Source organism: Ranitomeya variabilis, chromosome 2, assembly GCF_051348905.1.
Source record: "Ranitomeya variabilis isolate aRanVar5 chromosome 2, aRanVar5.hap1, whole genome shotgun sequence".
Lineage (NCBI taxonomy): Eukaryota > Metazoa > Chordata > Amphibia > Anura > Dendrobatidae > Ranitomeya > Ranitomeya variabilis.
This window is the reverse complement of record NC_135233.1, coordinates 803,656,052-803,669,057: the sequence shown is the minus strand read 5'-3', so window position 1 is coordinate 803,669,057 and position 13,006 is coordinate 803,656,052. Positions and strand designations below refer to the sequence as shown.

General features: G+C 46.4%; 1 long non-coding RNA gene across 1 annotated transcript; it reads right to left on the bottom strand.

Moving 5' to 3' along the window:
- Positions 1-1,294: 1,294 nt before the first annotated feature.
- On the bottom strand, positions 1,295-3,164 carry LOC143809938 (uncharacterized). The gene is made up of 2 exons (XR_013222547.1): positions 3,001-3,164; positions 1,295-1,928 (listed from the first exon to the last, which is right to left on the bottom strand). It is a non-coding gene; the product is annotated as an uncharacterized LOC143809938 (long non-coding RNA).
- Between the last annotated feature and the right edge of the window lie 9,842 nt (positions 3,165-13,006).

Below are 13,006 nucleotides of genomic sequence, written 5' to 3'. Positions count from 1 at the left end.
TTCCTATTGAACTGCATAAGCAAACGGTCAGGCAAATTGACTTTCTACAAAGTGACCCCTAGGGTGTACGTAAGCACCATTTCTAAAATAGATTGCAATGATTTATGACAATCTCTGTACATTGCTCTGAAATATCTTGATTAGGGAGACATTAGCCATTTGCTCCATTTTTTTATGGCAAAGATGTAAATGATGGTGCAGGGCCAGCTCCAGTTTTTCGTGTGCCCCAGGCAAAAGTGTCTCAATGGGCCCCTTTAACACATACCATGATTCATGATGCACAGACATGGCAGAGAAATATAGGTACAATACTGTCACGGCTCGGTTGTCTGGTGACCTGGAATCCGGTGCTCCTACCCTGTTCCTAACTCTAGGGGGCGCCCTAGCTCGCCCTATTCCCCGGGTTACTTCTGAATGTGAAGATGCCTTGGCCACCAACCTTGCCTTATCTCCTGCATATGCCCTTCATGTGTTCTCTTCCCCCTCCCACAGAAGAGGGGAGCAACCGTGCACCACAGTACACAATCAAGATGAACAAGGTAACACGTACAAGGGCAACTGAAAATACCAGTCATACAAATATTCAGTCACATATAACAGAGGAATGCACCGAGGAGTGGAGGATGGGGAAAAACCAAAGTAAGAGGAGGAAAGGGAATTATCACACTTACAAACCCAAGCAACAGTCGCAGATAAATCCACCAAACTCCTTCTCATATAACCACCAAACATCTCTCCTCCAAGCCAAACAGCATAAGCTAGCTCTGACAGTGACAATGTGTTTCAGTTAGGACCCAGATTATATAGGGGATAGAAGTGGCTAACCGTGTTCATCTGAGAGCTGAGCCTGCTAGAGCTCCGAAAATGGCCGATTAACCCCTGTACTGCCAAAAGAAATTAACACCATTTGAAAAGAAGGTGGAGTGCTTCTTTTCAGAGCAGGAGTAGGAGCAATCAGACACTGTGGTGTTCTGGCTTTTCTCTGTTGCGGTAACCCCATGACAAGTACAATGCTAAATTTTTCACTAATTTCTTACATTACATGTGTGAGATCTATTGTAAATTCTACAATAGCTCAGAAACTGGACAGTATAAAGCAATATATGGGACTTATTATTCTGTATGAAGCACTATGTGTGCCCATAATATTGTATTGAGCAATATATGGGGTTCATTATTTTGTATGGAGCACTATGTGTGTCCATTTTGTGGCAGCCATGGAACATAACAATGAGAAGTAACATATACAGCTACTGGATTGCTTTATAAAATGAAGACATAAGGAAGCAGATCATTGATTTTAAACACATTTTATTAAATACAGTCTCTACCTCTACCTAAAGCCAATGATCCAGAAGAAGGCAAAAAACCTGGACACGTTCAGCCAATGTGTGTTACAGGGAAAAAAATTCCTTCTTGACCCCGAGAAAAGGCGATCAGTTTGAGAACCCTGGACCAAGGCCATACTACAACTAGCTAACTAATATATATGTAGAGCAACGATATTCAATATGGTGACTCGTTTCCGGATATCAGATCTTCTTTGTCCTGGCAACACGCCTCACCTCTCCTCATCAGCTCGGATTCTGGAGATCATAGCTTGACTACGTTCATCTCACCTGTAAAAATACAGAACACTACCCCCTAAACCACTGCCCCCTACAAACACTACATTCTACAAACACTACTCCCTAAGATAAGACAGTTGTATCACATCAGGTCCCTTATGCAATTGGATCTGTCAGCAGACACTTATACACTATGATGTTATGATGTACTGATTCTAGAATTAGATCCATATAATCAGTATCTCATGACATCATAAGACAACAATTATAAAGTACAGACATATTAAATGATTAACACTAAACAATCGCATGATTCTTGTAAGATTCTTCGTTCTTCCTTCCAGGATCCAGATACCGTCCCTGGTAAGAAAAAAAAATAATATGAGGAGAAATATCGGGCAAAGACCTATAGAAAAGCAGTCACAAATATATTGTACTTTATACCTGTTAAACCAGACCACCTTTTCTATGCATTTTTAAGTTTTGACTTAGGCTACTTTCACACTAGCGTCGGGCTCGGCCCGTCGCGGTGCGTCGGGCCGAGGTTCCCGACGCTAGCGTTGTCTCCGCCGCACAACGGGGGCAGCGGATGCATTTTTCCAGCGCATCCGCTGCCCCATTGTGAGGTGCGGGGAAGTGCGGGGAGGTGGGGGCGGAGTTCTGGCCGCGCATACGCGGTCGGAAAAAGCGGACCGTCGGGAGCAAAAAACGTTACATGTAACGTTTATTGCTCCCGACAGTCTGCCACAGCACGGCGCAACCGTCGCACGACGGTTGCGACGTGTGTCATTGCGTCGCAAATGCGTCGCTAATGTTAGTCAATGCAGAAAAAACGCATCCTGCAAGCACTTTTGCAGGATGCGTTTTTTCGGCAAAACGACGCATTGCGACGTAATGCAGTTAACGCCAGTGTGAAAGTAGCCTTAGATACTTATAAATGGTGAAATAAATTTGATGGAAAGAAAAATATATAAGTAAAATAAATAGTAAAATAAAATAGTAAAATAAATAAATAGAATATCCATAAATAAATATAAGTCCCCCAATGTATATACACAAACCTCTCTCCCATGTGGGAGAATAATGGTAGATTTTTTTCCCCTCAAAAATCTTAAAAGATACAGAACCACCACCAACAATCTGTGCCAGCCACAAATACTACTTGAAGTGTCACTGACCGAAGTAGCTACTCCAGTGTCTCCATCCGTGGTGCCATCTTTGTGCTGACCTCTGAGATAGCCCCAGAGAGGTCCCTATGTTTGCTGCAGAGAACTCTCGGTGTCCAGCATTCTGTTGTGTGACCTCACAAAGAACATTCATAACCCATGTGTAGAGATTCTACCAGCAGGGCCTGAAGAAATCTAGTACTTTGAATCCAAAACCTGTAGACTTGGAGGGTCCATGTTGGCGCTAAATTCACTAACTTAAATACCTGTAAGGTTCCTCATTTTCCTGTGTCCTCGATCAGGAACTTCCACTCTCCTCATCTTTATCTCCTGAAAAGAGAATCTGTATCCTCGATCCTGGTTCCTCCGCTCTTCTTGTCTTCATCTCCTGAAATGAGCATTTGCCCTCTGAGCACCCGTTTATGTAGACACCAAGTCATTGTGACATCATGCTGTGAGGTAACAATGGCCTCTGATATTTGATGAGGTCACATATGACCATGAGTTATATCTCCACATGCATTCATAATATGGCAGACCACATTGGTTAGCATCAAGGCTGTGAGGAGCAGGGCGATTAAGGAAAAGTTTCCGAAAGTAAAATGTATTTACTGTGTCTGAAAATAAGAAAGGACTTTATAATAATTTACTTCAAATGTAATTAAATTCTAGGCCCTATGACAACACTTCCCTCCCTTTTACAATATTGCACCAATACCATAGGAATAAAGACCCAATTTAAAAACTATTATAGTTTTTGTGAAACTACAACTCACAGCATTCTCCGCGTACAGCACAGGATAAATATGAACAGCACCTTATTCTGATTTTCATGAAGCAGAACTAAAAAATAAAAAAGAATTCAAGGACTGGTTTATATTTTTTTAATGACATTCACTGTGAGGTATAAGTGATAAAATGGTTTTATTCTTTAGGTCAGTACCATAACAGCAATACCAAATTAATATAGGATTTTTTTATGTTTTCACACTTTTTCACACTAAAAAAAACATTATTTGGACCATTTTTTTTAAAACTCTGATATTTTGGACTCTGAATGATCAAAAATCAGCATTACAAGAATTGTTTTTATTACTATTTACTTTTTTATGCCATTCACTGTGTGGTAAAAGTGACACAACAGGTTTATTATGCATCTGCTCATATTTGGGCCATAGAATTGCAAAACAGGTAGACACAGGGGCGTAACTACCGCGGTCGCAGCGGTCGCCATTGCGACCGGGCCCCGCAGGTCAGGGGCCCCGGGCCAGCAGGTCTGAGCAGGGCCAGGCTGGCCATCGGGCACTTCTGGCAAATGCCAGAAGAGCCGATGCCAGTAGTGGGCCGCTGCACTGTTCCTCCCCCGGAACCCCCCCCAGTGCCGCCGCCGCCGCCGCATTTAACTATACCGGCGTCTATGACACCGGTATAGTTCAATGCAATGATGGGAGGAGAGAGCGTCACCTGACGCTTCCTCTCCCATCATTCCCCGCTCTGCCTCTGACAGTACACTGCGGGTGCGCGATGACGTCATATCATCGCGCACCTGCAGTGTCCTGGGCAGACTTCAGCCGCCAGGAGCAGCGCGGGCAAAAGGAAAGGTGAGGAGAGTTTTTTTTTTTTTTTTTTCCTTTTTAACCGGACTGTGGGGCCATTATCGGGGGGGGGGGGATGAGATGAGATGTGGGCTGTGCTCTATATATCCCTGTGCGGGCTCTGCTGTATATACCCCTGTGGGGACTCTGCTGTATATATCCCTGTGCGGGCTCTGCTGTATATATCCCTGTGCGGGCTCTGCTGTATATACCACTGTGCGGGCTCTGCTGTATATACCACTGTGCGGGCTCTGCTGTATATAACACTGTGCGGGCTGTGCTCTATATACCACTGTGCGGGCTCTGCTGTATATAACACTGTGCGGGCTGTGCTGTATATACCACTGTGCGGGCTCTGCTGTATATAACACTGTGCGGGCTGTGCTGTATATACCACTGTGCGGGCTCTGCTGTATATAACACTGTGCGGGCTGTGCTCTATATATCCCTGTGCGGGCTCTGCTGTATATACCACTGTGCGGGCTGTGCTCTATATACCACTGTGCAGGCTCTGCTGTATATATCCCTGTGCGGGCTCTGCTGTATATACCACTGTGCGGGCTGTGCTCTATATACCACTGTGCGGGCTCTGCTGTATATAACACTGTGCGGGCTGTGCTCTATATACCACTGTGCGGGCTCTGCTGTATATAACACTGTGCGGGCTGTGCTGTATATACCACTGTGCGGGCTGTGCTCTATATACCACTGTGCAGGCTCTGCTGTATATAACACTGTGCGGGCTGTGCTCTATATACCACTGTGCGGGCTGTGCTCTATATACCACTGTGCGGGCTGTGCTCTATATACCACTGTGCGGGCTGTGCTCTATATACCACTGCGGGCTGTGCTCTATATACCACTGTGCGGTCTGTGCTGTATATACCACTGTGCGGGCTCTGCTGTATATACCACTGTGCGGGCTGTGCTGTATATACCACTGTGCGGGCTCTGCTGGATATACCACTGTGCGGGCTGTGCTCTATATATCCCTGTGCGGGCTCTGCTGTATATACCACTGTGCGGGCTGTGCTCTATATACCACTGTGCAGGCTCTGCTGTATATATCCCTGTGCGGGCTCTGCTGTATATACCACTGTGCGGGCTGTGCTGGATATACCACTGTGCGGTCTGTGCTGGATATACCACTGTGCGGTCTGTGCTGGATATACCACTGTGCGGTCTGTGCTGGATATACCACTGTGCGGTCTGTGCTGGATATACCACTGTGCGGGCTGTGCTGGATATACCACTGTGCGGGCTGTGCTGGATATACCACTGTGTGGGCTGTGCTGGCACCCAACACCATGTTGCAGTGCAGGAGATTCCTGCAACAGTCCGAGGCGTATCTAGGGGAAGCGGGGCGGGGGAAGGTGGGGGGGTTGTGGGGGCGGGGGAAGGTGGGGGGGGGTAGGGGGGGGGGTAGGGGGGGGCCCCATTTGGAAGTTCGCACCGGGGCCCATAACTTTGTAGTTACGCCACTGGGTAGACATATTTACCCACTGACCTTACTATTCATAAGGAACTGCTGTCTACACTTTAGTTGCCCACTGTATATAGTCAGTGTGGGGATGTGGGCTACAGAACAACACAGGGTGATGACACTGCTGCCTGAACCCTTCAGCTGCCCTACAATATACAGGGAGAAAAACCAGTGCAAAGTATGGCAGCCTCCCTGCAGAGCTGTCAAGACCCGGACTGGGACAAAAAAGCCGCCCTGCCACACAAACCCCACCAGCCCACATACTATAAAACTCCCCCCACACCCGATCAGTGGATTTTGCTATATTGTGCTGAGCCCTTCAACATGCTTCCACAGTGCGCATTATTGACCACTTCTTTAGAGCCCCGGTTCCCGAGATCATGGGGGTCGCAGCAGTCGGACCCCAGCAACTACAAAGTTCTCAGGAAAGAGGATTACTTAAATGGGTTTTCCAATATATATATTTTTTATTTTCCCCTAGGAATACTGAAAATAATAAACCAATATTAACCCTCCCAAACTTTAATGTCACCTCTCTGAGAGTAGGACAGGAGAAGTGGTACTGTGCAGTGTATATATACAGGACAGGAGAATTAGTACTGTGCAGTGTATATATACAGGACAGGAGAAGTGGTACTGTGCAGTGTAAATATACAGAACAGGTGGAGTGGTACTGTGCAGTGTATATATACAGGACAGGAGACGTGGTACTGTGCAGTGTATATAAACAGGACAGGAGAAGTGGTACTGTGCAGTGTATATATACAGGACAGGAGAAGTGGTACTGTGCAGTGTATATATACAGGACAGGAGAAGTTGTACTCTGCAGTGTAAATATACAAGACAGGAGAAGTGGTACTGTGCAGTGTATATATACAGGATAGGAGACGTGGTACTGTGCAGTGTATATATACAGGACAGGAGAAGTGGTACTGTGCAGTGTATATATACAGGACAGGACAAGTGGTACTGTGCAGTGTATATATACAGGACAGGAGACGTGGTACTGTGCAGTGTATATAAACAGGACAGGAGAAGTGGTACTGTGCAGTGTATATATACAGGACAGGAGAAGTGGTACTGTGCAGTGTATATATACAGGACAGGAGAAGTTGTACTCTGCAGTGTAAATATACAAGACAGGAGAAGTGGTACTGTGCAGTGTATATATACAGGATAGGAGACGTGGTACTGTGCAGTGTATATATACAGGACAGGAGAAGTGGTACTGTGCAGTGTATATATACAGGACAGGAGAAGTGGTACTGTGCAGTGTAAATATACAGGACAGGAGAAGTGCTACTGTGCAGTGTGTGTATACAGGACAGGAGGAGTGGTACTGTGCAGTGTGTATATACAGGACAGGAGGTGTGGTACTGTGCAGTGTATATATACAGGACAGAAGGAGTGGTACTGTACAGTGTATATATACAGTACAGGAGGAGTGGTACTGTGCAGTATGTATATATATACAGGACAGGAGAAGTGGTACTGTGCAGTGTATATATACAGGACAGGAGGAGTGGTACTGTGCAGTGTATATATACAGGACAGGAGGAGTGGTACTGTGCAGTGTATACATACAGGACAGGAGAAGTGGTACTGTGCAGTGTATATATACAGGACAGGAATAGTGGTACTGTGCAGTGTATATATACAGGACAGGAGGAGTGGTACTGTGCAGTGTATATATACAGGACAGGAGAAGCGGTACTGTGCAGTGTATGTATACAGGACAGGAGGAGTGGTACTGTGCAGTGTATATATACAGGACAGGAGGAGTGGTACTGTGCAGTGTATATATACAGAAGGAGTGGTGCTGTGCAGTGTATATATACAGGACAGAAGTGGTACTGTGCAGTGTAAATATAACAGGACAGGAGAAGTGGTACTGTGCAGTGTATACATACAGGACAGGAGGAGTGGTACTGTGCAGTGTATATATACAGGACAGGAGAAGTTGTACTGTGCAGTGTATATATACAGGACAGGAGAAGTGGTACTGTGCAGTGTATATATACAGGACAGGAGGAGTGGTACTGTGCAGTGTATAGATACAGGACAGGAGAAGTGGTACTGTGCAGTGTATATATACAGGACAGGAATAGTGATACTGTGCAGTGTATATATACAGGACAGGAGAAGTGATACTATGCAGTGTATATATAGGACAGGAGGAGTGGTACTGTGCAGTGTAAATATACAGGACAGGAGGAGTGGTGCTGTGCAGTGTATATATACAGGACAGGAGAAGTGGTACTGTACAGTGTATATATACAGGACAGGAGAAGTGGTACTGTGCAGTGTATATATACAGGACAGGAGAAGTGGTACTGCGCAGTATATATATATATATATATATATATATATATATATATACAGGACAGGAGAAGTGGTACTGTGCAGTGTATATATATACAACACAGGAGCAGTGGTGCTGTGCAGTGTATATATACAGGACAGGAGGAGTGGTACTGTGCAGTACATAAACAGGACAGAAGTTGTACTGTGCAGTGTATATATACAGGACAGGAGAAGTGGTACTGTGCAGTGTATATATACAGGACAGGAGAAGTGGTACTGTGCAGTGTATGTATACAGGACAGGAGGAGTGGTACTGTGCAGTGTATATATACAGGACAGGAGAAGTTGTACTGTGCAGTGTAAATATACAGGACAGGAGAAGTGGTACTGTGCAGTGTATATATACAGGACAGGACAAGTGGTACTGTGCAGTGTATATATACAGGACAGGAGACGTGGTACTGTGCAGTGTATATAAACGGTACAGGAGAAGTGGTACTGTGCAGTGAATATATACAGGACAGGAGAAGTGGTACTGTGCAGTGTATATATACAGGACAGGAGAAGTTGTACTCTGCAGTGTAACTATACAGGACAGGAGAAGTGGTACTGTGCAGTGTATATATACAGGATAGGAGACGTGGTACTGTGCAGTGTATATATACAGGACAGGAGAAGTGGTACTGTGCAGTGTATATATACAGGACAGGAGAAGTGGTACTGTGCAGTGTAAATATACAGGACAGGAGAAGTGCTACTGTGCAGTGTGTGTATACAGGACAGGAGGAGTGGTACTGTGCAGTGTGTATATACAGGACAGGAGGTGTGGTACTGTGCAGTGTATATATACAGGACAGAAGGAGTGGTAATGTACAGTGTATATATACAGTACAGGAGGAGTGGTACTGTGCAGTGTATATATATATACAGGACAGGAGAAGTGGTACTGTGCAGTGTATATATACAGGACAGGAGGAGTGGTACTGTGCAGTGTATATATACAGGACAGGAGGAGTGGTACTGTGCAGTGTATACATACAGGACAGGAGAAGTGGTACTGTGCAGTGTATATATACAGGACAGGAATAGTGGTACTGTGCAGTGTATATGTAGCGCCCCCACCGCCGCAGGGCCGAGGGGTACCCGGTACCGGGCCTGTGAGTCTCTGCTCTGGGGTTGTCACGGTGGCTAGGCCCCGGTCCGTGACCCTGCCGTGGGGCGCACAGTAAATGCCAGATACGATGTGTGGATGGATGATGGTGGTGGTCGTGCCGTAGTGGTGCAGTTGTGGGACGGTGCAGTAAATAACGAGGACACCAGGTTGCAGTCTCTTTACCTCTTTACTGAAGATCTCTGGGTCCTCAGTCCGGAATATGGTTCACCAGGCTGCGCAAGTCCGGCCGGTCCAATGGCACTTCCAGAGTTCTCTTCACAGGGGGAAATCTGTGCCTTCCTGCTTGCGCTATGTGTTGTGGTCCTTCCCTGCTGTGCTTACAGAAAGTCCCCACAACTGTTGTGTCTGTTTCTTAAGTTCCCTCACAACTCGATTAGATGATGTTCTGCTAATCCTCCGTCCCTCCCTGATGTTCTGGTTGGGACGGCACCCGTTTGACGGGTAGGCTCGGAGCTCTTCCGGGACCCTAGAGTCGCCCCTCTCCACAAGTTGCCCCCCAAGACTGCATAGGTGATTTAAGTTAGACAGCCCGCCTTAGACTGACTGTCCTGCCGCTGTTTAGAGTATTGCTTGAAGCTGGATATTATGATACTCTCTCGGCGTTCCGGCCACCGGTTGTGCGCCTCAGTAGGATGTTGCCTCGGTCTTACAGCACGACTCCTACTGGTGTTCTCCTATTGCTTTGATCTCGTTTCTCACTCAGCACAATCTATCTCGCTTCTGATCCTTCCTTGGGCACCGCCGCTATCCTGAGCAGGCACGGTCCCGTTACGTTCACTCAAGTTGCCAAGCCTCTGTCAGGATCCCACCCCTGACAGAGACCCTACTGTATCTTCCCCTATAACACCCTCTGCCACAAGGTGTTGCCTGGTTCCAACCCAGTCAGCTTTCTGATCTAACTTCCTGCCTGACCCCCAGTTTACCCACTATGGTGGGGAGTGGCCTAGTGAATAGAACCCTTAGCTCCCCCCGGAGGCCCGGCTGTGAAATGTATTGGTGTCTGTGATACCTGGTCAGATGAACTCCTTCAGTGCCATCAGACGTGCCATAGCTCCCCTTAGCGGCGGAGCCACAGTACTGCAACGACCAGGACTCTGGGGCGCTGCATATATATACAGGACAGGAGGAGTGGTACTGTGCAGTGTATATATACAGGACAGGAGAAGCGGTACTGTGCAGTGTATGTATACAGGACAGGAGGAGTGGTACTGTGCAGTGCATATATACAGGACAGGAGGAGTGGTACTGTGCAGTGCATATATACAGGACAGGAGGAGTGGTACTGTGCAGTGTATATATACAGGACAGGAGGAGTGGTACTGTGCAGTGTATATATACAGGACAGGAATAGTGGTACTGTGCAGTGTATATATACAGGACAGGAGAAGTGGTACTATGCAGTGTATATATACAGGACAGGAGGAGTGGTACTATGCAGTGTATATATACAGGACAGGAATAGTGGTACTGTGCAGTGTATATATACATTACAGGAGAAGTGGTACAGTGCAGTATATATACAGGACAGGAGGAGTGGTACTGTGCAGTGTATATATACAGGACAGGAGGAGTGGTACTGTGCAGTAGGGTTGAGCGACTTTCATTTTTTTAAGATCGAGTCGGGTTTTGCGAAACCTGACATTGTCCAGAGTCGAGTCGAGTGCAGTCGGCCGATTATCGCTAAAAGTCGGGGATTGACTGAAACACGAAACCCAATGCAAGTCAATGGGGAAGCATAGTCGACAGTGAGTGGAGGCCAGGAAAACACCTACAGTGCCCATTTTAATGCCAAAAACATCCATTCTTGTTTCTGAAGCTTGTCAATCTTAATTAACTTTATAATAATAGTTGGGCATTGGAAATTGGGGGTCATTTGGCAAAAGTTGTGGGGGGTAGGGCTGGTTCAAGGTTTTAGTGGGCCCAGGAAACGTGGACTACGTCACGGTGGTGGAGCAGTGAGAGGTAAGTATGTCAAGTTTGCAAGTGCTGTGATCCTAAGCAAGCAGCTGGGGCCCACTCGTTGGCATTGGCACTGGCACAGGGCCCCTCAAAGTACAGCGGTGTGTTTGCACGGCGGGGGCGCCTCCCACCAGCAGCGACACTTTTACGTACTCTGAGGGGCCCTGTGCCAGTGACGTCGCCAACGAGTATGCCCCCCCACCTGATGAAGGAACCTGCACTTTCATCTGCACCTTCCTCTTTGTCCCTGTGTAAGGTGGTATAACATGCGGGAAGGGGAACCTTACTTTCAGCAGGGTCAGATTCTGGCTGTGTAGAGTGCAAGGGGAATGTAGTGGTCTAGGTCAATGTACCAGCAGACTCATCTAGCATTGGCTGGGCAATGGGCAGGATGAGGAGGAAACACAGATATAGGGCCAAAGAATAAAGTAGGCTAAATGCAGTTCAAAATTGGTAACAGGACTAAACAGGCGGCATTGCTTTGTTCAGTGGAGTAGCAAACCCAGGAGCAGCAGACACTGTTTTAAGTGACAGCCAGAAGGTTGAAGCTCAGCTTTATACAGTTGAGGACAACACCAGGGAGCGGCAGACACCGTTAGTAGTCCCTAACCACCATTTTTTTTAAAAAAAACACTTAATGAGAGCCAGAAGGTTGAAGCTCAGATTTATTCAGTTGAGGACAACACCAGGGAGCGGCAGACACCGTTAGTAGGCCGTAACCAAAGTTGAAGGCCAAATGCAGTTTAATATCTGATACTATAGGCTGAAAGCCTAAAGACTGAAGCTCAGCTTTATTCAGTTGAGGACAACACCAGGGAGCGGCAGACACCGTTAGTAGTCCCTAACCACCATTTTTTTTAAAAAAAAACACTTAATGAGAGCCAGAAGGTTGAAGCTCAGATTTATTCAGTTGAGGACAACACCAGGGAGCGGCAGACACCGTTAGTAGGCCGTAACCACCAAGTTTTTTAAAAAACAGCACTTAATGAGAGCCAGAAGGTTGAAGCTCAGATTTAGACAGTGGAGGACAATTTGAATTAGGGACTGCAGACAGACTTAGTAGGCTGTCTCCTGTGGACCATGCATCCACCACATTAACCCATTGTGCCGTAATGGACACGTAATTTTCCGTGGCCATGCCTACAGGTCCATGCGTCTGTTGTCAGGTGCACCTTTGTACTCAAAGATTGCCAGAGTGCATGGACAATGCGGTCTTTTACATGCTGGTGGAGGGTTGGGATGGCTTTTCTCGCAAAAGAAGTGTCGACTGGTTAGCTTGTAGCGTGGTACAGCGTAGTCCATCATGGCTTTATTAATATTAAATAAAATATATAAATAGGCTCAAGGCAGTGTTAAATCGGTTACATGGATACACAGGCAGCATTGTGGTCAGTGGATGAGGATTGCAAGGAGGGACCGCAGACAGGCTAACGAAGGCCTAAAATAACAAAAAATAGGCTCAAGGCAGTTTTAAATCGGTTACATGGATACACAGGCAGCATTGTGGTCAGCGGAGGAGGAGGATTGCAAGGCCGGACCGCAGACAGGTGTACTAGGCCTAAAATAACAAAAAATAGGCTCAAGGCAGTTTTAAACCGGTTACATGGATACACAGGCAGCATTGTGGTCAGCGGAGGAGGAGGATTGCAAGGAGTGTCTGACACAGTTAGTACTGTCACAAAAAATAAATAGATGTTAATGTCTCGCAAAACAACAAAAAAAAAAAAGTGTGGCATACTTAGGGGTGGGCTCATCTG